Raw genomic sequence first — 27428 nt, forward strand, 5'->3', positions numbered from 1 at the left:
AATGAAAGAAATACTATCAGGCATGCCTCTAATTCTAGCATGCTGGAGGCAGGAGGGTTACTAACTAGTTCAAGGCTAACCTAGGGTGCATAAGAAGACACTGTCTGAAATAAACAAAGGATGGAAATACTGGAAGCTACAGCCCAGGTGGGTCTTAACAACATTATGCTACTGAAAGAAATCAATCACATAGGACTTCATATTGTATGATTCCATTAATCTGAAATGTCTAGAATAGGAAAACCTATCCATGCAGAAAGTAGGTGGACAGTGAACCTAGGGCTCATGAGAATGACTGTTCATGAGAGGAAGTTTCTCCACAGAGTGGTTAAAATATTCTAAAATTAGGTTATGGTGATAATGACACAATTTTGTATTTAGGCCAAAACTCAGTGTGTAAATTTTGGATGTATGGTATTTGCATTTTAGATTATGTAAATTATAGTTCAATAAAGACATTTAATGTCAATAAAGACATTAAAATGCCACAAGACATTAAAAGCCTCAAGAGAATAGCAGTGAGTTCAAGGCTATGTAACAACACCTTCTCAAAAAGTTTAACAATACAAAATCAAAACAAAAAAAAATAGAATGGAATTCTTGGAGGAGCAAGAAGTTGGCCATATACTTACTACATACTTACTACATATGTACATACTTCCCTCTTGGTGTAGGATGCTGAGCTAAGTTAACATGGCCACTTAATGATTGGCATAGAAATGGAGTCTTTCCATGATTAGTAAAATGGTCGTTAGAGTCCCTATGGGCCTGACCTATGTCTTATTATTTTAGGGCCTGAGTGTGGAAGGACATGAATCTGTTGATTCAAGCTCTGAACTTATTCCATAATGTTACCCTCACAAACACTTGCTGGGAAAAGCCAGTGAGAACTTTTTGTACCAGAATAAAAAATTTCATATCCCCCAACAAATAGAGATGCTAAGAGCAAGTAGCAGGATTAGGATTATAAACTCCCAGAAGTCAGTGCCTCCAGAAGGAGAGCCAGATGTGGAATAAGATTTTCAATCAATAAGATTGGAAAAGGATAAAAGAAAGGCCTCTGGTGTCCTGGACACCACAGACTTTCTGAATGTGCCCCTTTGGGGCAGACCATGACAGAGAGAGCTGAGAGAAAAGGAACTGTCTGTCCATCGTGTGCACTTCAAGCTCCTGAGACAACAAGCCCTAATACTCTAACTTAAAACAAGAGATTCTCAAGTCCTCCCCAACGTGTGTGAGAGGTCTCCAGTGCAGGAAATACTGCTAAAGAATTTAAGAAATTCACTGAACAAGGTTAAAAAATAGAGGGCTGGAGAGATGGCTCAATTAGGAACAATTAGTGTTTGTGAACCAAGGACCCATGTTCGGTTCCAGGCACCAACCACCTGCAGCTCCAGCTTCAGAGGAGCCACATTTTTTTTTTTTTTTAAGGAAATCGTCTGAATGATTAACACTAAGGTTCCCCTTCATAGAGTTCAAAGATTAAAAACAAACAAGAGATCCTAAATATGCTTAAATTCGCATAGATTTTTGTTTTAATGTTACTGAAAAGAACCTCTAGAGCAAACCAAACTTCCGCGGGATGGTCAGCACACCAGGCCTGGCCCTGGGCATCGGTCTGAGGGACACGGGACCTTCCCGGGTCGCCTCCCAGCGGCTGTGAGGAGTAAGGTGGCCAGGTAGCCTGCGCGGGCGCGGGGCGCGGGGCTGGGGCCTGGGGGCCACGCGGGCCTCGTGGGCGCCGGCCTCGGTCGTGGGCGCAGGGCCTCCGGCCGCTCCCTGGGCGCCGCCCCCGGCCCGGCCCGGCCCGGCGCGGTCGCTTGGCTCGGCTCGTCCGCCGCGGCCAGGCGGGGCTCCTCGCACTCGGAGCGGCTGCTGCCTGGGGCGCTCGGGTCGGGTCGGCTGCGGGGACGCTCAGCGCCCGCCAAGCCGCCGCCGCCTCAGGTCAGAGTCGCCCCGGGCCACGCGGCCGGCCGGAGGGACGCGGAAGGAGAAACCCGAGGCGCCGCGCTGGGGTACGGGGTCGTGCGCGGCCTGAGGGGACCGAGTGTGACGACAAGGTGACCGACCCGGCCGAGGAGAAGTCGCACTCTGACGGGACGCTGGGTGACTGACAGCCTGAGGACGGACGGCTCTGGGCTGAGGGAAACTCGACTGAGAAGCCGCACTGACAGGACTGCGTGACGCACAAGGTGAGGGGGTCTCGGCCTCAGGGGACGGGGTCTGAGCTGAGGGGACACAAGCTGAGAAGTCACACTCTGACAGGACTGTGTGACTGACAGCCTAGCCCGGCTTCAACCAGAGGGGACGCGGGCTGGGAAGTCAGACTCTGACAGGACCGTGAGTGTGACAGACAAAGTGACAGAATCTTGACTGAGGGGGACACAGCTGAATAAGTCCCACTCTGACAGGACCAAAAGTGACAAACAAGGTGACGTGACGGAGTCTAGGTCTGAGACGAACACGGGCTGAGGAGAAATCACGCTGGGAGAAGAGCGAGCCAGCGTGCGAGCGACCGGCGAGCGTGATAGCGGGGCGGGGTCGGGGATTGAGGGGCAGAGTGTGGGGTCTCGGCTGAGGACCCGCCACACACCGAGAGGGCCGAGTGTCCTGGCAGGGTGACTGCCCTCGGGCCGAGGGGCACGGGTGCGGCGTGGAGGGTCACAGCCGAGCCACCTCAGGCTCCCTGCGAGGGTGCGCGGGCATGCGCGAGCTCGGAGCAGGCTGGCCAGACCCTGACAGGAAAGCCTGGGCTCCGCAGGGCCCAGAACTCCCTCGGGGAATGCATTGGGCCGATCTTGGTGACAATTTTCAGAGAGGGGCTCGCCCGCAGCCGCTCGGGGCCCGGGGGCGCTGGAGGGGGGAGGGGCGTGCCGGTGCTCAGCCTGGCGACTTGGCCCGCGGCCCCCGCCCGGAGCTGGCCCAGGTGTGGGGAAAGCGGGCTTCGCTGTCGCGAAAGCCCCTCCCCGTCAGCGCCCACCTACAGTCTACCGAGGGGGCCAGCACAGGGACAGGCAACTGGAGGCGGCAGTCCTGGTGGGGGTGGGAGGTGGGTGTGTAGCTCCGGTGCTTTATGGTTTGGGATTGGGGAGGAGCCTAAGGTGAGGAGGCAGTAACTGGGAGTAGCCAGGACTGCTTTTATATAAGGGACGAGGGGAGGTCAAAAAGGGGCCTGGACCTCTGCTGGGGATCAGAAGGCTGCAGCTCTAAATTCTTCTTAACTCCCATTGCTTAGGTGAGTGGCCCCACCGTCTTCGCGTTTCCTTGGAGCATGTTGTGAGGTGGCCAAACTGCCCCAAGTTCGTACGTATCAGGATGGTTTTACTGTGTTCTTGTACAGTAAGAATCTGCTTCCCTTCTGAAGCTAACGGTAGGGAAAGTTGTGTCACTTACATCAGGAGGGGGAAAAAGTTAAGTCTTCTGTCGGGAATAAGCTAAAGTTTTTCTTCTGAGAAGGATAAAGGACAAAAATGTTAAATGATCATTTGAGGAAGAAAAAAAAACAGATGAACCAAGTTGTAGGATACTTAATATTTGCAAAGCCTCTTGATTTTGAAGTTCATTATTGTAATGTCAACTCTTCATTATCATGCACGAAGCAAATTGTTAACCGCAGTTATTAAATGAGTAACTTAGTCTTGGACTTGGGCAGGTCTTCCGCAGATACCAGGTACTCTTGTAGTCTTCCTGTCCATGCTGAGTGATCAATTACTGACTGAAACCATAACTTCGGGTGCTACATGATTTAGAAGAACTGGCTAGTGTAGGAACTGACATTTCTATGGCTTCTCAAAGAGATAGCTCTTGAAAGTTTCATAGAAACACTCATAGATAGATACTAAGAGCATTTAGAGAGATATTCCAAGAGATTCAGCCTCAACTTTAAAATATATTCTCTGCTGTCTTTCTTCAACCAGATTTGCTCTAAAATTAAATATATGCCTGTAATATCTTAATATCCCAAAGTTCAAAGTCAGTCTCATACATTAGCTGGAGCGAAGCATATTATAAAGCCAACCGTTTTTATCTTACCGTGTGTTTTGTGTAAATTTGCTCCTTGCTGTGTGTTATTTCATATTTGATTTGCTGAGAATTAGATTTTCAGTGAGAAGATCTAAGAAGCAACTACTGGGCATCTCAATCTTTTGCAGTTCACTAGAAGAAGAAAAAAAGAAAGTTTTATTTTTAAGAAAAAAATCTTTTTCAAATGTAAAAGTTTCGTATTCTTTTAACTGCGGCAGGACAATGAAGGCTAAAGTTTTGCAGAGCTCCAGGCCGAAGAACTTTTACATATTGTTTCCTCATTCTTTTATATTTAAAAGAATATAAGTTCTTTAAAAACTAGAACTAAGATACCCAGAAATCTCATATTTTTTATTGAATTTAAGACGACTTTAACATTTTTGTGTTAACTATTTTCAATAAGTAAGTGTAATATTTCCTTTAGAGGGACTGGTTTTCTTAATGTTCCTGTCACTACATTTTTCAGAATCACTTTTATAAAAAAAAATTCCAAATTACATTTAAAAATCATGTTTATTTCAAAATCCCTTTGACATTTAAAATTCATATGTAAAAAGTGTGACTTTAAATTTTTGATGTAGAAATGGGTCGCCGAGTATGTGACTAATTGTTTTCAGTTAGTAAGTTTTACATATTTCAACAAATAATGTTTTTTTTCACTTAATAATTCTCTGAAAATAAGGATGATTGTCATCGGCCTTGTCGAGATCCTCCCATGGAGGGAAGCCACGTATGGTCGCCACTGTGACAACATATACAGTATTAGTGATTTCATTTCCTTTTCAGGTTATGAAGCAGTTGCTAATAGCAGAAGACATTCATAAAAATTTTGTTAAAATAATTTCCCCAAATGTTTTCATATTTTCACAGCTTTCATAGGATCTGTAGGTGCCTCGTGCAAATGGCAGAACATGTTGGTCATTCTAATTTGTGATCTTTTTTGCTGGATTTATTATCATTTGAACTTGGAAAAATTCTCTATGTCATAAAGTGAGACAAATATACTGGAAGAAATTTTTGAATTCACAGGGTCCCACTAAGTAAATATTTGTAGAAGATTAAAAAAAAAAAAACACTAGTCAAGACAATTTTCTTTAAGTCAATAGTATGTAATTCTAAACATATGTTCAACCCACAAATTGTCAAGCTGAATTTCTTTCTTACCTTTCTTATTTTTTGTGGCAAATTTCCCTGTTATCTAGTACTTAACTTTGCTTTCTTACCTATTGGCTAAAAGCAGTAAAAAGAGCAGCGGAGTGATTGCCTATGAAGGTCATTAGAAACTGAACTAAGTTGACCAAACCCCAGTGAGACTGGTTAATATGTCTCGCCACCAGAGAGGCCTCATGTACCACACATGAGTTAATTTCATGCATAAGAGGTTTTTTAAAATTAATTTTAATTTTTAAAAATCTTCCTGGGCCTTCTTTGTCCACTATTTGTAGTGTTTTCACAATACAGAAGTAGATTTTGGAGAGTTATACAGTATATGTTTAAAAGATATAATTTAATAAACTGACATACTTAGCTGCATTTAGAAGGAGATCTCAAACACAGTAGGCCGTATTTTGGTGAAATGTATGTTTCATGTTAAGATGATATCCACCACTGGTATAGCATATCCTTAAATCATTGTCTTAAGACCTAGGTTTATGCATTTTTACTGTTTTGTTTTATTATACATACATGTCAATATTTTAATCTCAAATATTCTGTTTAAGAGTATGGGTGTTCATACTGTTTATTTCAATCATTAGGTTCTTTCAAACTTTCTGTACTTGGAAAGTTGGAAGTTTTAAAGTTATTAATCTTTTGTTTGTTTATTTTTGGTATGGCTTTAAGACTTTTATCAGCAAGCCTGGATCTCTTAAATGATAAGAGCTTGGCCCTGAATTTAACTGAGCTGATATCCTAGAGACGGCCCACACGCCTGCCTATCTAGGTCAGCGCTAACTTGATCACAAATCTGACTAGTTTGCTCTCTTACTACTTTCTGAGATAACTGTTAAGAAAGATAATAATGCCTGCCATAGCCAATTCAAGAAAAATTTATAGAAACAGTCTGCTTTCAGCTTCTAATTATATTCCCATCTCCCTGATGATTTTGAACAAAAACAATCATAAAGTCTTTTATTCTGTCTCTGTGAATCCTTCATAGACAAATAGTCTTTGTGCTAGCACTAAGTTCCCAGGGTGTCAGGGTTATGTATTTACTTGATAAACTCTGCTCTTTATGGATTTTTATGACATTCTTGAAGAACATTGAATATATGCTATCCAGGGCAAGTTTATTTTACCAAGCATAGTAGTATCTTTCAGCTCCAAACACAGTTTACTACCAACATCTAAAAAAAACAAATAATGCCTTGTGCTAGCCATTAAAAGTGTCTTCAATTGTTTGTTTTTGCAACAAACAATATCCCAAATTAGCTTTCTAAAAAGCTTGATAAGTCACTTGTGCCTACTAACAGGCCACACTCACTTACTGGCAGGGAGCAACTGGACAAGCATATAAATGGCAATGCATTTGAAGCCCTCCACAGATTAACTAGTACATATAATTTTAAGAGGCTTTTGTATGCAAGAAACAGACTTGGTCTGGATTTGGCAGCATAGGCCCATCCCAATTAGAACCTCCTTGAACTGCGTGCTTGCTGAGCCGATGAAGGAGGCTTGTGCGATGCACTGGGAGTGCTGGGAGAATTGCTGTGGGGCTTGAACTGCATGCTTGTCTAGGATTGCTGTGGGGCTTGAATTGCACATCGCTGAGGGTGGGGGGAAGACCTCCCAAGACCTGGAATTACCAGGCTCTAGCAGTGACAGTAGTGACAGAGCTATGGAGGCCGAAAACAGCTCAAGCTGATGCTTTTAAGTCAGAGTGAGATTCTGTGAATTTCTTCTTAGGAGTGGGAGCCCAGATTCTTACTAACTTCTACCCTCTCAATAGCAAGTACTGTTGGGGTCTCCTAAGAGTCTTTGCTCTCCTTTCAAGCATGCCAATGACCAGAACAGTGACTGAGAAATCTTTTTTGATCGAATAGAAATGGATTTTTCACCACTGCACAGTTTCAGACACACAAGAAAGATACCATCAATCCTTGCAACTTGCATTGGTTACAGTAAATTTAAACCTTTCAGGAAGAATTTAAACTATATAATAGAATGAGGCTTTGTTTTATTTAATCATTTATTTTCCTTATTTATTTAGATATTGGAAGTCAAACCCTGGCACCCTCCATGCAAAGTAGTACTCTGCTACATTTATACCCCTCAGGCCCTACTTTAGTGTTTTTGTGCTGTATGTTTTGCTTTGCAGTACTGGTAATTGAACCCATGGTCTTGCATATGTTAGGCAAGTGTTATACTCTCCAGCTATTAGTTTATAGGTTTTTTGGGGGGGTTGTTTTGCTTGCATGTATGTCGGTGTACCACTTGTGTGCCTGGTACCTGTAGAGGCTAAGAAGGTGTCTAATTCCTTGGAACAGGCATTACAAATATTTGTAAGCTACTGTGTGGATACTGGAAATCAAACCTGGGTTCTCTAAAAGAGCAGCCAATGCTCCTAACTGCTGAACCATCGCTCCAGCCCCACAATATTTTTAGAAAATAAGTTCAATTCTAGGCTTAACTTAAAAAAAAATCTTAATCTATGGACTTAACTAGAATTACAATATGAAGATTAAAATGTATTGAAACAAATTATCTGACCCCTGGGAAGAGTTCATATTGGCATGGGCCTGGAGTGAGGAGTCCTTCTCAGTGTGCTGCAGATAAGGACAAGGGCAATATGAGAAGTGGAGAACAGGGGAATACCCTGAAAAGGAAGCGTAGGAGTAGAACATACAGATCCCAGTCTCTCCTCTCGGGCACAGACTGAGTGCTTACCATGCCCTAGAATGTAAGATTAGGCTGAAAGAATCTCCCCTACTCCTTGGTGACATCTCAGGCTTCTAGAATCGCTGAAATCTAAGATTGCCTCTCCCTATTTGTTACTCTTTCTGGTTCTTAAGTAACTTGTGGAGAGAATCTAGCTATTTCATCCTGTGTGTTTAAGTGATACATTCTCCTTCATAGTGAGGGCGATTGGGAAACAAAGGCCTGTGAGACTGAGTGCTGGGATGAAGTTCTGGAAAAAACTCCTTAACTTTGACCCCACCCCTGCAGCTGTCATTCCACCACTAAAAGAGCTGTTGTCATATGAAGGTCTGGAGTCCGCTCTAAAGAATCAATATTCCAAGCAGTACGTCACTATCACCAAAAAGAAAGGTTGCTTCCTTAATTTCTTGTTGCCTGAAAACACAGGTAACAGTCACATAGAGTTGGAAAAAGAGTAGAAATTATATTTGCCAAGTGCCTAGAATCATTGCACTTAGGAGGAAGAAGAAGGGTAAGATTGCAAAGGGGAGACTTGCTCATATGTGAAACTGGATAAAGAGGGCTGAAAGAGGGGAAATAAGGTAATGTGTTGTCCTTGGCAGCAAAATATAAATGAGACCAACTGTGTGGAATAGCAGTGATAAAAGATAAGTGATTTATTTGCCTTGCATACATAGTTTTTCTTTTAACAATCAAGACACATATCTAAGAGATGGCTCGGTGGGTAAAGGTACTTGATGCCAAGCCTGACAACCTGAGTTTGATCCCCAGGACCCACATGGTAGGAAGAAAGGATGGACTCTCAAAGGTTGTCCTCTGAACACAAGCAATAAATAAATGTAATTAATTTTTTTTTTGTTGTTTGTTTTTGAGACAGGGTTTCTCTGTATTGTTTTGTAGCCTGTCTTGGAACTTATCCTGTAGACCAGGCCAGCCTCAAACTCACAGAGATCCGCCTGCCTCTGCCTCCTGAGTGCTGGGATTAAAGGCATTGCATGTGTTCCTCAAATTATTTTCAACTCAAAAGAAAACAAACAGTTATTGTGTAATAGCATTTTACCTAGGAAATGTCATCAAAGTTCAGAGCTGTGAGCTGGCAGTTAGATAATGTAATTAAACACTATAATATCATCCCCTCATTATGCCCTTGATTTCCTCCATGATATCATGCTAGTTCCCTGCTGTCTTCATGAATTAGTTCTATCAGACCTTTAAAGCACCTTACTAATAGACTGCAGTGAAGGGGTTTTCCAATCACTTCAGTGGGAAAATTTGCCTAAGAAGAAGAAACAGTGTTTAATACTTTGGCAGATCCACTTCACGCATATTCTGTTTTCTTTGCTTTTGGCTAGAAATAGTTACAGCAAATCAATGAAACTCTGTTAGAAACCAAAACTTGGTGGCCACTTCCAAATCAGCCTTATTAGATCTGTGAGTCAACTGATTGGTGGGATAGAAGTTAAAAATGGCCACCATCATACCCAGTACTAAGCATTACCTGCCATTAGTGTTTTATACAACCTTTCCAATTTATGAGCCTAAAACTGAGAATCCCAAAGCCTCACCTGACTACATATTGTCCCTTTCTTGTAGTTGATAATTACCTATATAAACAAGCTTTTGAGTGTGTGGAAAAGCATATCCATGTGAGTTCTTTTTCTTGTTTTATGTACTGGTTAAGATTAATAAAAGAGAAAGCAAACATGTGAATGATATAAATATAAGTAAAGTTGAAACTTTGAAAAATTATTTGCATATGTCAGAATAATTCAGCAAAGAGTGCACTCAGTCAAGCATTTGGCAATGGAAGATTGCTACATGTTTCCTTGAAGCATTTGGAACAACTTAGTAACATCCCGGTTTTATTTAAAGTCAATATAATATTTTAAATTTTGTGTTCAACAGTGCTCAAATTTGCTGAGTTTTAGGAATGCACAAATAAAAGGTGAGAAGTTTCTTAAAGGAAGGTATCAATGGAGTTTTATTTGCCTCTCCATCTCCAGCATATAGCATAGTGGTTAGTAGGTTCTCAGTAACCTTTTTCTAAAAGAGAAAAGGAGGCTAGGGGTGTAGTTAAGTTGGTGGAGTGCTTGCTTAGCATGAAGAATTCTCTAGATTCTATCCCCAGCACCACATTAAAAATAAACCAACAAACAACTTGGATTCTTAGCACTTAGGAGGTAGAGGCTAGAAGATTAGAGGTTCACTATATTCCTCGGCACTACACAGTAAATTTGGACCAGCCTAGATCTATTAGGCTATATTATTATCCATAGCTCATGTGTAGATCTTTGCCATATTTCACTTCATTAATAGGATCCTGGGGAAGTATTCTGTAAAAATCGCCTCACTGGCTTGCTAGATTACTTAGAAACACTCGGTGCTGTTGTCTCTAAGTTCCCATCAAGGTAGACCAATTGGTTGTTCATAGCTCCTGTCACTGTAGGCTAACTGGATCTCTGAGACAAGGTCTCTCTAGCTCTTTTTGTCTTTGAGTGGCAGTTAGGAATCCTGAGTTTCAAAGATTAAATTTTATCCTATCATGGAAAAGGATCTAGCCCTAGAGGACTGGTCTATGTTAAGTACATAAAGCAATTCTCAATTCCAGTTTAATAAAGGTTGACAATGAGCCTTTTGTAGAGATTTTCAGTAAGTTTTGTTTCTTACTCTAAAATTCCGTGATTGGGGACTATAGCCAGGGGTGTGGCTGAGTGCCAGAGGGGTCGTCTAGCAAGCAAGGTCCTGTGGACAACACACTATGATTTATGAGCCGGAGAAATTTGTATTTACTTATCTCTGATGTCACTGTAATTTAGTTTAGGCTGCTTAGAAAGCAGTTGAGCAATGTGTTGCACACTGTGATTCTATACCCCCACTTCTCAGGCTTTTGCCAGAGTGCTAGAAGATACAGAAAGCCAGATACAAGAACGTTATAAAGAACCCATATTTGAACCAGTCATGGTGGTATACACCTGTAATTCCAGTACTTGAGAGGCTGCAGCAGAAGGGCTGTATGTTTGAAGCTAGTCTGGGCCACACAGTAAGATCCTATCTAAAAAAACATACTTGTAAGTGACACAGATATTCAGCAACAAAGAAAATAGTTAACTTTTTAGTTTCTCTGTGATTCTAATCAGTAAGATCAAGGCAAAGCACAGAAATCCTCTAGCTAGATAAATGTAAAGGTACTATATGACTGTTACACCCAAAATATTTCACACTTAGTTTTGTTATCTGTGCTCTTTTTTATTTACTTGTTTGTTTGTTTGTTTGGGAAGGAAAAGAAAATCTTAAAATCCATCTTTTTTGTTAGCAGCCTCATAATATTCACAGCCATACATAAGATTCAATTTTGTAGATTTCTTATGGCCTGTGATCTTTTTATCTTTAGTGTGTGTTGCCAGAGGGTTTTGAAAATAGTTTCCAGAATTACATTCTTTTAAAGCCCTTCTCTTTAATTTTTTCTTTAACTATTATACATATATTTACATATATATACATATATAATATTTTGCTTTGTTTTTCTTCTCTCTCTCTCTCTCTCTCTCTCTCTCTCTCTCTTTCTCTCTCTCTCTCTAAAACTGGATGACCCTGTGAGAAAAATATTTGGTTTTCTAACTCCTGGCAGAACATTGAACATGTAATCATAAATAGCCACTGAAGAAGCCTGTTAGAGTAAACTTCCCTTATCAATGAGACCTTGAAACAAAATGTGGTAGAAATACTGGAAATAATGTCTTAAGGATAGCAAGGAGTAGGTTTTCCCAAATCCCTGTGAGCAGTGTGAAAGTCACACATATTTACACAGATATGCACACATAATACAGAGTACAGCAATAGACCTTGAACTTTTTCTTTCTTTTTCTGATGTATTATTTTAGAAATTTTAGAAGGAAAAAGTAACTGCTTTTCCCTTTGACCCATGTTATGTATTGTTCTTGTCACTTTCTTTGGGAATCATATATGTATCTTGCATCAGTCTTATGTCTCAGAATACTCATTCTGTCTTAAAATGTTAAAGGTCTTCTAGGTGTTTTATATCCATGATATTAGATATTCTTTCTTTGGATCCCAAGTTCCTGCTAATTTAGTCCCTAATGTTGGCCATTGTGAACTAGAGCTAACAAAACTTCAATTTCTAGATCTTAGAATCTATTGTCAGAACAGACTCAATGTGGTGACACCTCACAGTAAATCACCAAAGCTTTTCTGTGGGCAGATGCAGTACAAAGCATCAAATCCTGAACCTTGAACATTCCAGGTAAACTCTTCACCACTGAACCACCTCCTTAGACCCCATATCCTGTGTAGAATGATCATTCCCTAATCTAGTTATTATAACTTTCATATTTGTGAATTCATAAATCGCCTTATTACCAGTTATGTTTGGCATTTTAAATGACCGAAAATGTCTCATTAACCACTTAAAAAAATTCTGAACATGACTGAGGGCAGCACACAAGGAAAATATATTTTGAAGGAATTTAAGTGAAACCAAATAGAGTTTATTTCCCATACACAGTGATGTGGAATACTGAGCGAACCTCAATGTAGGCATAACCAAAACTTCCAGATACAGCAAATGTTGCCAGTGTGTTTGTTGTATCCCACAAACTCCATCTTTATTAGATGACTACTGACTTTAGGAACCATGTCTCTTTACATCGGGATCAAAACCTGTTTTCTGAAAACACAGCCATATAAATCTGGAGCTTTGGGAGCTTGGGAGCGTAAAGATCACAATGTGCCAACTACAAAACTGCATCTAGCGCTGAGCGGTTAAAGACCTGGTTCAGTCAGAGACAAGAAAATGACAGTGTTTCAACATACTGTGTATTGGTATGACCAGCCATACAACCCATTCCATGTGTTTACTACTTCTCAGAATGTTCTCTGACCCTGACAAATATGTATAGGTGATTCATTTGGTTTTACTATGAATATAAATATGAGCATGTACAGAGTATTCTAATTTTTCTTAATTTTCATCTAAATGAAACCTAAGTGGAAGATAGACTTGTTCTGATAAGTAATCTGATACCACCTGTCTTCTGTATCCTATTACATTTGCTGATTTATAGAGGGTGTCATTTCTTTTCACATTTATGTTCCTGTCATGCATTATTAGAGTATAGGAAATGAGTACCATAGCTCTTGTCATTCTTTATACCAATATGTGCACTGTATATCTTCCTAGTTCTGGCCTCCAGCAAGGGACAGATACATCCTAAATCCTTTATTTGTACTTTTAAACTTTTTTTTTTAAGAACAAGTATGTGCCTTTTCATGATTCTTAATATTACTACTCCCCAGATTTTTAGGGAAATCCCAGAATTGCTCTTTTTAATGTTAATTCATATCTGTGTAACATTTTTAAGGACATGTGGAGTTAACGTCAGAAGAAACTCTCATTCTGCTCACTCTGATGGTAAAGTGAGACATGAAAAGGGAAAAATGTTAATTATAGACCTCAGCATTCTGCATTAGCTCTTTTTGTTTTCCTGGTCAGAAGAACAGGTTTCATAATAGCCTAGGGGCTTGAGCTCTGTTTTTTACATTCCTGTTTGTAGACTTGCAACTGTGACAAATTCTGTTCCCCTTCAACTGGGGAAAGTTTATAATAATGCACAGCACAAATGTTACTGAACTGTGTAATACCGCTTACCTTTCACACTTTGTGTCACCTTAGATAAAATACCATCAAATTTTGACTTATCCATTGACTTATGGTAGATAATTATTTTTCTAACAGGGTTTCTCTGTGTGGCCCTGGCTGTCTTGGAATTCACTCTGTAGACTATGCTGACCTCAAACTCAGAGATCTGCTTGCCTTTGCCTTCTGATAAGGAGATTAAAGGTGTGTGCCACCAAGCTCAGCTTTTAATAGTAATTTAATTACTCAACTATTTCATATATGAGCCACAAGCACTCCTGTTAATGTTATTTAATAGTTAATCTTTTTCAAGGAAGAACTGTATTAATGAGCAACTTCAAACTATCAGGCAGAGAAACTGATTTACATATAAAAACAAACCAAAAAAATGAGCCTCTCTTAAATATTGCCTTTGAGACATCTCTGGACACCCAATTCTTCCTTGTAGGACTTCATCTGTAGATGTGGAATGAAGGTAGGAGTCTGTTTGTTAAAGCTGAATGCAGAGAGCATGCACCCTCTCCACCCTTGGGCAACCTGCCATTTTCCTCCTGTTCTCACACCTGTTCACACTAGGGCAAATAAACACTGACTAGATACACGTAGACCCTTCTCTTCCCAAGAGGAGCCCTTCAGGAAGGATAAAGAGACAAAGAGGGTGGAGATGGTCTCTCATTTGATTATCCAAACTTCTGTTTCATTTTAGTAATCTTTCATGTCTTGATGCATACAAGGAATTAAACACCTGTTTAGTAAGTTATTGATGTATCGAAAGACACAGAGTATCAAAGCTTGGAGCCTTGAATCCACCTAAGTCCTAAAGGGTACAGTTGAAATGGTTAACCAGCAACCCACAACAACATGATGTTTCAGGGCTAAAAATGGATGTGACTGAAATTCAAAGGAGGGAGTGGGTAGCCAGGGTAGCCTTAAGAAAACCAATACAAAAATGTACAGAGAAAGAAACAACAAGGGAGCCTAATAGAGCAGGTCATTGCACAAAGAATGTAGGCAGATCAGTGGACGGAGTCACTGCTTCATGAATGTAGGTTTCCTTCTGGGATGAAGATGCTTTGAAACTATACACAAGGAGACTTAGAGCTGCCTTTCTATTCTTTTTTTAATGTAGTACTGAGAATCAAACCCAGGTTCATGTGCATGATAGGCAAGCAGCTGACTGCCAAGCCACATGGCTAGTTCCTGGTTGCATAGCTTTTCCAGTGTTCTAGCCAGTGACCCTGGTCTGACCACTACACATTGTGTACATGTATTGAAATATCACACTGTACCCTACATTGTATATAATCATTATGTGTCAACTAAAAACAAAATAGACAAGAATATACTAGACACTGTTGTTTTGTAAACTCTGAAATGTTTCCTCAAAATTTAATGTTCCTGGCTTGAGAAAATCAAAGAGAAAGAAAAAAGAATCTCCAGTGTAAAAAAACCAAGGCTGGAATAGTGACTCAGCACAGCCCCGGGGGACTCCACACAAACCAACTGGAGGTGGAGAATACAGGGATATGAGCAGTCAGAAATAGGGTTGGAAATGTAGATCTTTCAGACTGATGGTAAATGGTCTGGAATGCAGATGGAGGGGTAGGGGTTTTATCTTAGCAGTGGGGAGATTCCAGATCTTAAGAAGTTGGAGATGATTTAGGCAGATTAACCTAGCAGCTGTGTGCAGAGAAAGTCATCAGGAGGCTGTTAACAAAATCTGGACTTAGTGTGTGGAACACCTGTGGGAATGAAGACAAAGGCCCACCTGAGCCATGCTCTGAAGCAAAGGCATAGTCTACACACCGATGCACACTGACCTGGAGCAAGGGGAAGACAGCTCTGAGATGAGATTGCCATAGGATTCAAGCATATGATTTGACCTTTCATAAAAGTATCCACAGTATATTACCGAGAGAATGTCCTTCACACTCACATTAGCTCCATACTGTCCTGAAGAATAAACTATTCTGTGGACTTGTCATAGATTTTAGGGTACCCTCCCTGTGTATCACTTTACATGTTGGACACAGAGGCTATAACAGTAGGCAAGACAGAGCTGGTCCCTTTCTTTATGGAACTATCACACAGTCTTTATTTATCAAAGGATAGCCAGCCATTTAGAAAAGCCATAGTTCCGCTCAGTGTAAGGAAAGAATTGTAATAACTATAGCTCTCTAGCAGTGGGAAAGGCTGCTGAGTGAGCAGAAAATGCTTTGTCATTAGAGTCCAAATGAGTCTTTTCTAAGATGGCTTCCCTTACATACATCTTTTATAATTAGCTACTTTGGAACATTAACATATGCTAAGTTTTTAGCTTTTTCATCATTGTAAATAAGTTTATTTGAATGTGTGTGCAAATTCAAATTGAATGTATCCTACACTTAGGTCCACAACTGGATTACTGGATTGTGTGTGTGTGTGTGTGTGTGTGTGTGTGTGTATTGTTGGGAACCGAAACCAGTCTCTCCTATATGCCAAGCACATGCTATACCAATGAGCCTCACACCCCTACACTCTGTAGTTCTCCAATTCTTTTTAAAGAAACTATTATTTTCCAACGCTTTCACAGCCTTTCATTTATTTCCAATTTTAATATTTATAGTAAGTTCCTCTTTCACGTGATGTTTTTCACAAGTAATGCAAATTTCTGCAGAAGTGAGTTACGTAAATCCAAGTCAAGCTGCTGACCTTTAAGTCATTTGTTTTTCACTCCTGTGATGTAATGGCATGATTGAACAAAACTTGATATGACTACCCACTTGAGGATATCTATGGGGTGCCATTTTTTGTTTGTTTGTTTTGTTTTTAAAAATTAGTTCTTTGAGAATTGCATACAATGTGTTTTGATCACATTCACTCCCCTCACTCCTCAGATCCATGTCTCCTTCAATGTCCACTCAACTTTGTGTCCTTATTTTATTTTTACCTATCAAGTCCAGTTTGTGCTGCCTGTGTACTGTTGGATGTGTGACTTTCCACTGGATCATGGTAGAGCTACCAGGGACTACACTCATAATAGAAACTGACTCTTCCTCTCCCAAAAGCTACCAGTTTCCAATAGGTTCTTAACTAGGGGTGGGACATGGTGCCTACCTCCCTTTTCTATGATGGAGTGGGATGCTGTTTTGATATGTGAAAATAGATAGCTTTTATTATTCAGACTATTTGATTTAGTCATTACAAACATCAAATTGTTTCTTTCAATGTCTAATACCTAAATGTAATACTTACTGATGAGTTGCACTTTATAACATTGTAACTTTAGAATCTTATAAATAGGAGTGATATCCTCAGTATACTTTTTGAGAAATGCTAGAATGTTCTAACCCAGATGAGGGGCATTTTTTTTTCACAGGATTTATTTTAGTGCTTATAATGTCAGGTGAAGAAAGAGGTTGGCTGCAGAAGAAAAAAATGCATTTCATTTTATCCCTAGTAAAATAACTTGTTAAAAGCTGACACTCCCCGTTATGGTGTGTGAATAAAACAGGTTATACTTTTCACCAAAATGCATACAAAATTTTAACATGTGCTTAGAACTTTAGATGTCTGATCTACTATCACTTCACAAACTGAAAAATGTTCAGTAAATATTTGAGTTTGTGAAGTGATAGTAGATCAGACATCTCAAGTGAAACATTAGTGCCTGAATAGGCATAGTAGTAAGTAGGGAAGAGTTTGGGCTTTGAGAAAAGCTACTTTCCTTAAGGTGACATTTAGATGTAATTACCAATTTGAAAGTTTGGGCTAGTTTGGTGGTATCTTAATGTCTATGCAGTATTTAAAATGCCAATGGTAGCTAATCCTGATGGTTAAATTCAAAGTGAGTAGCTGAATCTGAGCACGCACATTATTACTGCTGAATGGCCAGAACCACTGAGCCTCCCCTCTCTTCTGTCACCTTCTCTTCTGCCCTTTTCCTTGCCTTGTTTTCTCCCTTTCTTCTTTTTTTATATCCCCCTCTCTTTCCCCTTTCCCCTCCCTCATTCTTCCTCTTTTCCCTCACTCCTTATAGTAGCTCTGGTTATTAGTCCCTCTTCCTTGCACTATTTTTTCAATCCTGAGGCTTCTTATATTCTTTTTTCTGGGGGTTTTACAACTGCTTCTTCTGAAGATCCTTCCTTTGCATCTCTGTTTCTCAATGTCTATTATTATCTCTCCCCTTAGTCAAGACTTTGACTACAATGTAAAACTAATATGTGCTTTTAATCTACCAACCAAAAGAGCAAAAATAGGGATGCCTTTATTCCTAAATTTTTGCTGGTCTTTCTGACATTGTGATTTCCATTGATTGTTTTCCAAATGTATTTTTAAAGTATCAAATTGCTAATTCTTAAACTGTCCAAAGAGGATCAATAGGCCTTGATTTGCTGGTGTCTTAGTTAAGGTTATCATTGCTTTGATGAAACATCATGGCCAAAAAGCAAGTTAGGGAGGAAAGAGTTTATTCGGTTTACCCTTCCACTGTTCATCATTGAGGAAGTCAGGGCAGGAACTGAAACAGGGCAGGATTCTGGAGGCAGGAGCTGATGCACAAGGCCATTGAGAAGTGCTGCTCACTGGCTTGCTTCCCATGGCTTGCTCATCCTGCTTTCTTATAGAACCTAGGACCAGTAGTTCAGGGTGGCACCACCCAAAATGGACTGGGCTCTCTCCCATCAATCACTAATTAAGAAAATGCCTTAGAGCTGGATTTTAAAGAGGTATTTTTCCCAATCAAGACTTCTTCTCTGATCACTCTAGCTTGTGTCAAATTGACATAAACCCAGCCAGCTTGTTGAAGTAACTTCTGATTATTTGTTAACAATTTTTGTTTTTACACTTCTTTTCCAAACACCACAGAGAGCAGATGATCCTTGAACCACTGATTTTGAGTTGTGTCCTCCCTCACATGTGCAGTTACACAAGAGTCTGCCATGTTCATCCTGTAGCTCCTTGTCTAGAGCACCAGTAATGAATAACAGATGCTCAGCAGATAACTGCTGCTTTAATATCTCATACCCACAGTTTGAATCTGTTTCCCAGTATTCAATAGCTTCTTAACTCTCTGTGTAAAATTACTCATCAGGGCAACTTAGTTTGTAAATTATTAATAAGTGGAAGTGTGTGATTTCCTGCTCAGAGCATTTTTTAACCATTCATTGTCCTGCTTAGCTTATCACATAGTTTAAATCTTTAACCAAAATATCACTTAGTCATCATGATGAAGGACTGTTTCTTAATTAACTCAAACAACAAAAAGATAAGCTAGTTATTGAGAGTTATCATTAATAGTTATTGATCAGCAATTCTGTTTCAGGCTCTATTTAAAGCACATTGATACACTATTTTATTTTATTCTACCAACAGTCATATATTATATATAATGCTAAGGTTATATACTGGGATGGGATATAGTTCAGGAGACAGAATGTGCCTGGCATACATAACACCATGGGTTCCATCTCCAGAACTGCATAAACTAGGGGTGGTGGCACATGTCTATATCTCAGCCCTTGGGAAAATCAGAAATTCAAGGTCATCCTTGGGTACATAGTGAGTTTAAGCATAGTCTGACCTACAGGAGACCTTGTCTCAAGAGAAGATGGGTGCGTGTTGTGTATTTCATATAGTCCTCAGGTCAGTAAAGAAATAGGAAGAAAAAAGCTAACCTGCCAAATGAGAAAGCTAGGATTTGAACTCAAGCAATCTAAACCCAGCCACCAAGTCCTGCACAAGAGCCTAATTTTACAGTATCTGAGTTTCCAGGGAATGAATTATCTACAGATACACACCCCACTGCCATCCCTGTGTAACAATTAGATGTAATGTGGGCTAGTTGTTCTAGTTCACTGAAAATCAGTTTAGCATGTGATAGTGACTTGAAAATACAACATGCCTTTGTGTTGTTTGTGACAAGGCAAGTGAAATCACAAAATCTTTAATGTATATTCAGAAACTCCACTATTACTTAAAATCAACCACTGGGAGCAGGACAACTACTGTTGAAATTCTCTCTCTCTCTTTCTCTCTTTCTCTGCCAGGCAGTGGTAGTGCAGCCTTTAATTCTAGGCAGAGACAAAAAAAATCTGAGTTCAAGGCTGACTTGTTCTACAGAGCAAGTTCCAGGACAGCCAGGCCTACATAGAGAAATCCTGTCTCGAGAAAGGAAAAAAAATCCCCCCTCACCTTTTTTTTCCACCTCTGCTTTTTAATACAAATAAAATCACTTTATTTTGTTATCTGAGGATACAAGAGTCTACTGAATAGTAATATATATATATGTATGTATGTATGTATGTATGTATGTATGTATATAAAAATCTAAGAAAGGTTAACTGGCCTTGGTGGAGTTACACCTCTAAAGAATCAGTCTTCATGGTGAGAGGGCATAAGTCAGTGAAAAGTCCAGTGGAGTTTGCATCCATGGGAGCTGGTGCCAACATTTATATGAAATAGAGTATTTGCACATAATCTATCCATATATTCCTATTGTTCTAAATTGTCTTTAGATTATCTCTTATGTCTAATACAGTGTAAATGCCAAAGAAATTGTTCTACTGTATTGTTTAGGGAACAATAACAAGAAAAAGGTTGTTACAAATTCAGTACAGGAACAGAATTTTAGAATGTTTATTTATGATATTCATGGATATGTGTGATATGTGGTACACATGCCACAACATGAGTGTAGAGGTCAGAGGATGGCTTGTGGAGTTTGTGCTCTCCTACCTTTCCATGGAGGGCTGAATTGAAGTCATCAAATGCTTTTCTGTTGAGCTAGCTTCCAGGCAATGGATTAAAATATATATACATATATTCTCAGAGTGTAGTTGGATAAACTTTGGGATACAAATCCTCAGCCATGGAGGAATGACTATATTTATCCTGGAATAAAAATTACTGAAGGCGAGTGCGTAATAATTTCACTATAACCCAAGATAAATGATAAATGGGTGTTTATTAGGAAATACCCAGATAATAATAAAGAATGGCTGCAACTTTTCTCTGCCCTTCTGATCAGAACCGCTAACCCAAGAGAAAGAGACTGTGAGCTCAAAACTTCATGCTTCTCTTTCTGCTTCCATCTGCTTGAACAACCATGCCCAAAGGGGTGTGGCCACCATTACAGGTTCACAGGCTACACTGCTACAAATACTAATTTGAATATGTTTGCATACTTTCTACCTTCCCCCAACACACTGTAAGGAACAATGTGTGACAGAACAAGACCACTTTCCCTATCTTTAAGAAAAGATACAGCTCAGTTTGCCTAGCATGTATGAACTCCTAAGTTCAATCTGTGATAATCATGCAGGTGTGTGTATGTATGCATGTCTGTGCACACACACACACACACACACACACACACACAATCTTCCCATGTCAGTTCCTAGACTTTTGTGATAAAGTATTAGTAAAAAGGCACTGGCCTTGTGGTGCTGATGAAACTGTAAATTGATGTGCTAAATCAAGGCTCAAAGAAGAAAAGGAAAGACCTTGAGTTTGCTAAGCTGGGAATGGAGGAAGTAGTTAAGTAGCAGGGCTTTAGGGGAGACTGCAAAGAATGTGAAAAGAATTGACTGACAGCAGAAAGGGCTACTTGTGGGTATGAACTGAATCCTATTTACTGGATTTTTCAAAGACCCAGGAAAAACCTTGGAATTGTCTTGACTGTTTTGAAGAATGGAAAATGTTCTCATTAAGTGATCAGTTGTATTATCTTTTAGTCCTCCCCACCTCCTGCCTCAGCTTACCTATACTCCCCAGGCTGAGGTCCACCTTCCCAGTCCAGATTCGTTAATTGTGCTTCTTTGATATTTCAGAGGGAGAAGATAGGTTTGCTTGGCTTGCGTTGAGTTTGAGATACTGGGAGCAAGACATGGGTGTTCCAGACATAGCAGCAAAAAAAAGATTTAGAACTCTTTCTTGTTTAATTAGTTTGGGTTTTGTTTGTTTGTTTGCTTGCTTGTTTTTGAAGCAAGAGCTTACTGTGTAGCTTAGACTGGCCTAGAACTCATGGTCATCTTGACTCAGCTTCATAAGACTGCCCACCATGTCTTCCTCAAACCTCTTGAAAGGAGCTTAGAAACTATGCCAAAGAAGGTGTGCCATTCTCAAGAGTAGAAAGAAGAAAGCCAAAGAACTTTTAGAGTTTAATAGTAGGAAAATCTCAGAAAGAACAAGTGCAAGAGACTAAGAAGTAGCTGGAAGGCAGGATGAAGCAGCAGTATTCAGGAGTCTACTCTGACCAGCTTGAAGAAATGTACAATCTAAGAGTTTTACTAAACCAATTGTTGTAGAGACTTCTTATTAAGTGTTGAATTATGTGAACTTGCAATTTGACAGGTTATGTTAAAAATAAAAGATACACACAAAAAATATATTTCCTAGCTCTTACTTTGCTGAGATTTGTCATCTTATTGTGTCTGTGTGATGGACACTCTACCTCAGACATCATGTTGGAAGCTTGAAACCCATGTATTACACCATAGAAACTCACAAATCCTCAAGCCAGAGCATTCTCGTCATGCTAGGAGGGCTAATTAAGCATTTTCTAGCATACCATTGGAAAACAGAGTAGAAATCAAGAAGTCTAATGGGTTAACAATGAGGCAGTTTGTAATTAGTTTCGGTAGGAAGCTGTGTAATATCACCCCAGTGCAATGTATGGAGGAACAGAAAAAGGCAAGTGATTAATTCAGTGTTGTGGTGAAGTTAGAAATAATAAAGCTAAGTGGGTTTCTGTTGATGATGTTATTAATTAGTTGTAAAGCTTACAGAGTAGTTATATCTTAACGTCTTTTATAAACCTCCAAAACACACAACATACACATTTATTTTGTAGTGAAACTTTCACTGTTATAAAAGGACCTGGTTATTTATAGACCACACCTCAGGAAATGTCACTGTCATATTTCACAATTAAGACCATATTAGTTGTAAGTTTGAGACATATTTTTGTTATTAAACTTTCTTAGTGTTTCAAATAAATATTGTCAAGAAAAAATGTCGATTAGTACTATTTGATGCTGAGCTTTGAGACCCAATTCCTTGAGCATGCTAGGCAAATGTTGTACCACTAAGATACATCTCCAGACCAAAGACAGAATTATATAGAGTACTGTTTTTGTATGTTTTGAGATAATCATATGGCTTGTTTGAAAATTAGGCTAATGCCATTAAATGAAGTTATCAATTTTAGGTATTAAATTGCCTTTGCTTTTCTGAGATAAATTCAATTTGATCACAGTAGTTTATTTTCTAGCATATGATTAAATTAATTAGCTTTACTTAACTTTTAAATTAATATTAATAAATAGGACTGATAATTTTCAGTGAGTTTTGTTACATATATATATATATATATATATATATATATATATATATATATAGTGTGGTGTGTGCACATGGTGAAGATTAGAGGACAACTTGTGGAAGCTGGTTCTCTCCTTCTACCATGGGGATCCTAGAATTGAACACAGATCATCAGGCTTGCCAGAAAGCTCCCTTACCTACTCAGCAATTTCAATAGACGTTTTTTAATGTTTCTTTTGTGGGGAGGGAGAAGTGTCAAACTTTTATATTAGTATTATAGTACTTAATAATTAATATTGTCAATGTAAAAGTATTTACCCATAGTTTAAATATGATATCTCTTTCTGCAGCATTTTAAAAGAACATCTGTAAAATTACTTGTTGGGAGAGGGTTTTGTTTTGTTTTGCTTTTTCATCAGTGATAGACATTGACCCCAGCGACTTGTGGGTAATAGGCAACTTGTCTAGCATTGAATTACACCTGAAACCTTTTGGGTATATAAATCTTGGATAAGTTTTCAATGATTTCCTTTTTCCCTATCTCTTGGGTCAATTTTCACTGTTCATTCCATTTCAGGTAAATTAATCTGAATAAATTGCTCTTGACCTGCATTATTATCAACTGTGATTCTAGTAGAAAGACTTAGTTCAGGATTTCTTATATGAAGCAGTTGAATGAGTAAGCAGAAATAGTCTGGCCTATTATGTGTGAGTTTTGTGTAAGTGCAAAGCTGTGATCTGTTTCTTCACAGCCTGAGTCTCCAGGTTTTAGGGATTTAAATGAAACTGACCATCCAATGAGCATAACATAAACATAGAATGTGAGGGAGGCGGATACACTATCCTCCAATTGCTCTGTCTTGTGTCTGTAGACTACACCTTGAAGACACAGAGCAGTCCGAGTGGATCCAGAGAGTGGGATGGGGTATGGGTGATGGTTGGAATACTGCCTGTCTCCAGAGGTAGTAGCAGCTGGCCTTGTTTTCTGTTTGATCTAACACTTGGGGTTACATGCCTTGACTAAATAGTAGTTTCCATATACTTTTATGTATTTATTTTTAAGAGAGAGAAAGAACATGAAATTGGATGGGAAAAGGATCAGGGAGGATATATAAGATGGGAAGTAATATGATCAAAATGCAGGTGTGAATATTTTTCAAAATAATAAATAATTGTTACTTTCTTTTTATATAATTCTTAATGAAATCATATATATTTAAGGAGGACTGGGAGCAACTATCAAGAAAATTAACATTGCTTAATCTTAGCATAGAATCTTTAAATTTTTTGAAGTAGTGGTTTTATTGATTAATTTCTTTATTGATATTTTTCTTTTATTTTCATATGCCTGAATCTCTTTTTAAATCTTACCTTACATGCTTTTTTAAAAGTCAGAGAAGTGATTTCTTATAGGTAAAGCTGTTTTCCACGTGTTAAATGTGCTATGCCTGAAAAGCAGTTTCTGTGTGGACACTGCCTTCACTGTTGACTAGCAAATTAGAATGTTTATGCAAATCATTGTGGTGGAGGTCAGCAGTCACAGCCAAAAGACAAAGCATACAGGCAGAAAGTGCTGACAAATGAGCTCTTCCTGTAGAAGACTGTCCAGCTCTGAGAACAGAACTACAGTTTACTATTGATACTGAGACACTGTTACAACTCTCCTGTTTCCAAGCAATAGTACTAAGCAGTACTGGGGAACACCAACAGGCAAAGTTTGCTAGCTGTAGTTCATGTGCTTTTATGTTAGAAATAACAGAATGGGAAAACTATTCATTTCATTATGTAATATTTTTATACCATGTATCAGTTAACAGAACAGTTTCTGTCAGTTCCAAGAAGTCAGAAAAGCAAGCATTGGAGTCTTGTGTGTGTCAGAGTGTGCAGAAGGTTGGGTCTGCATGCCGGGGCTCTCCGGCCCTCCTGATAAGGCTCTTGGCACCGGATGCTGTTTTGTCTTTACTGAATGTCCTATTCTGGGCTCCCTGAGCATTTTAAGAGACGAGGATGTGAATCACTATTTAGACAATCTGCTCCCTGGACCTTTCTCTGAAAAGTCTGCTTGGTGTGTACTGCATCTTCTATACTGAAGCAGGCTGGGCACTCTACTATGACCTTAGACTTCTCAACTATGTTGCTTCCAGATAAAATCAAATTTCAGTAAACATCAGCTTTGCAATGTATAACTATTATCAAACTTGCATCACTCTCTGCTCCGGAACTGGATATGGACAGCAGGCCTCCTTGTATGGCTTCTATCAGTAAGCTATACCCAGAGCCCTCAGCCCTCTGTCTTTTAAGGTTGCTAATCCCTTTAAAAATCTAGTTTTTCCTAAGTCTGAATGATGATATAGTTATTATTAATATTATATGTTAAGTATATGCAACAAAAGAAAAGGTTTCTATCATGTCAGTGATCTGACTGATAAATGGAGAGAAGATCAAGTGCCCATCTGTCTCTTTTGTGCAACCATTCTGAGATTTTTTTTCATCCTTCGTAATGCACAATGAGTCATTTGATGGTATGTTAGTTATTTCTAGAGCATATAAAGCTTTATATGCACAGAAAAACAAATACTGGGGTGAAAATTAATGTGTCTATTTGCATTTTGGTAGCCTGGGTTCTCTGAGGATTTTGAGTGCCAATGAAGTTTGAAAATATTATTTCTTTTTAATATTCAGATTTGAAAGAAGCTAACTGTGAACCACTGATACCCAAGAAGGACTTTTTTTAAAACAAGGACCACCCTTTACTGGTATGTACATCAGAATTTATTATATTACACTTGCATTTGAAAACCTTTTTTTAAAAAACTGCATCAATACTTTCTCCTACATAATTTTCCTGTTAGTCAGGTTTCATAATAGCATACTTGCCTAAGACAAAACAAAGATAAGAAAAAAGTTGGGTATAACACAAATCTTTAAAAATAACCCTTTAAACCCTTATTTTTATACCCATGACTCTAAGTTGCAATATTTTAGATTTTTATACTTATGATTAAAGTTAAATAAATGTATCTTGTCTGTTCCTCATAGGCCATTCAGCCCTAACCTCTGGTCAGACAGAAGTAGGCTCATATATACCAAACATGTTCTTTTCAAAGAAAATTTCTGACTTTAGCTTGTACTAGTATGGGGTATGACTTCAGGGCCTGTGGATAAAGTTCTGGGAAATCCATCATACCTTCTAGACCTTGTCCTAGTGTGCTAATGAAGTTCTTAGTCCCCAAGTGTGCCTTTTTGCCTGGAGGCATGGTACTCTGAAACTTTATGTAGTTTTAGAATTATTGATTATAGTCAACAAGGAAAGTCACAGGATGGTCCATTTTTCTGAAACCTGCAGATGCATTGAAAAAAGAACTGTCAGGTAAATACACTCACAAACCAATGCAGACTGTGTATGCATGTGTGTCAGTGCATGTTGCATGTTCCTTAGCTCTGTCCCCTGAAAGGACCTAGATAAGAGCCTCCTCAGTAGCAAACCAAACAGTGGTGTCCAAATGCCTTTTTCTCCCAAAAGAAACTACAGCTCTTTATAGAAGAGGTTGATTCCAAAGTTGGAGCAAAAACAGTCCAGCATAAGCAAGCCTGGAGGCCCATGTGGTACCAGAAGCCAGGGTGTGCTCCCAGAGAGTCAGGGTGGGTGGAGAGAACCCAGAAGTCAAAGCTGAGACAATTTGAGCAATAAAATAACTAACTGTGGAACTGCATTATTGCTCCCCAAGTGAAATATATGCAAGAGTTCTGACTGGTGTAAATAATTACAGAGTAAATGAATAAATGGAGGCGGAGACAGTGATGGTTCTTCGTTACAGAACTTAGTAAGAAGTGAGGGCAGTAGAAAGTCATTATCAGAGAACCATAACAACCTTTGCTACAGGCTGGATCCACCAATAAACACTGACTTTAGTGGGTGTGTAAGAACTTAGGGAGAAACAGGATATTTGCACAGCTTCCAAGTATTTCCCCCATGTATGTTAATTACAAATGGGAATGAAGAGACTTACAGTGCAGAGTCCTGGCAGACACCAACCATAGCCAAGCAGCCAAGGTTCAGTACCAACAGTAGTAAGACAGTAAGCTGTCTGCCCTGAGAGATGTCCTGAGAGAGACACAGAACATATTTGGTATTCTTCCCAAAACTGACCTGAGCTGAATCATAAGAAAGCATTAGACATACTCTGAATAGTTTAAGAATACCTGAGCAACATGCTTCAACAGCATCAGAGGCGTAAAATGCAGGCCAAAATGGGTACTATCACAGTCCTAAAAAAAGGCAAGGAGACATGGCAAGAGAATGTAGTGCATCCTGAAGCTGACAAGGAACTAATACTAGGGAGAAAGCTGGAAAAAATCCAAACAAAGGGGCAAATATTATTATATCAGTTTATTTTTTATAATTGTGAATATGTGAATTGGTGGGAAAGATTCACAAGATGGATCTGTCATCTTTTTATATTTTCTGTAAGGCTTAAGTGAAATCACTTCTCAGTTGTAAAATGTTTTGGTTGTGATTTTATTTATTAATTATTTAATTTATTACAGTTCTGGGGATCAAATTCAGGGTCTTGCA

General features: G+C 39.2%; 1 protein-coding gene across 5 annotated transcripts in view; it reads left to right on the forward strand.

Annotated features, from left to right (window-relative positions):
* Window positions 1-2173: 2173 nt before the first annotated feature.
* The window catches only part of Pparg (peroxisome proliferator activated receptor gamma), a 128844-nt gene continuing 103589 nt past the window's right edge, over window positions 2174-27428 (forward strand). The window contains exons 1-2 of one of the 5 annotated variants that reach the window (XM_051203877.1): window positions 2174-2192; window positions 25535-25608. The gene's annotated coding sequence lies outside the window, so the exon portion shown is untranslated. Of the gene's footprint in view, window positions 2193-3074; window positions 3371-25534; window positions 25609-27428 lie in introns of those variants that run through there. The other 4 variants (XM_051203874.1, XM_051203876.1, XM_051203878.1 and 1 more) reach the window with 4 other exon arrangements.

The sequence above is a fragment of the Phodopus roborovskii genome, unplaced genomic scaffold (assembly GCF_943737965.1).
Source record: "Phodopus roborovskii unplaced genomic scaffold, PHOROB, whole genome shotgun sequence".
Lineage (NCBI taxonomy): Eukaryota > Metazoa > Chordata > Mammalia > Rodentia > Cricetidae > Phodopus > Phodopus roborovskii.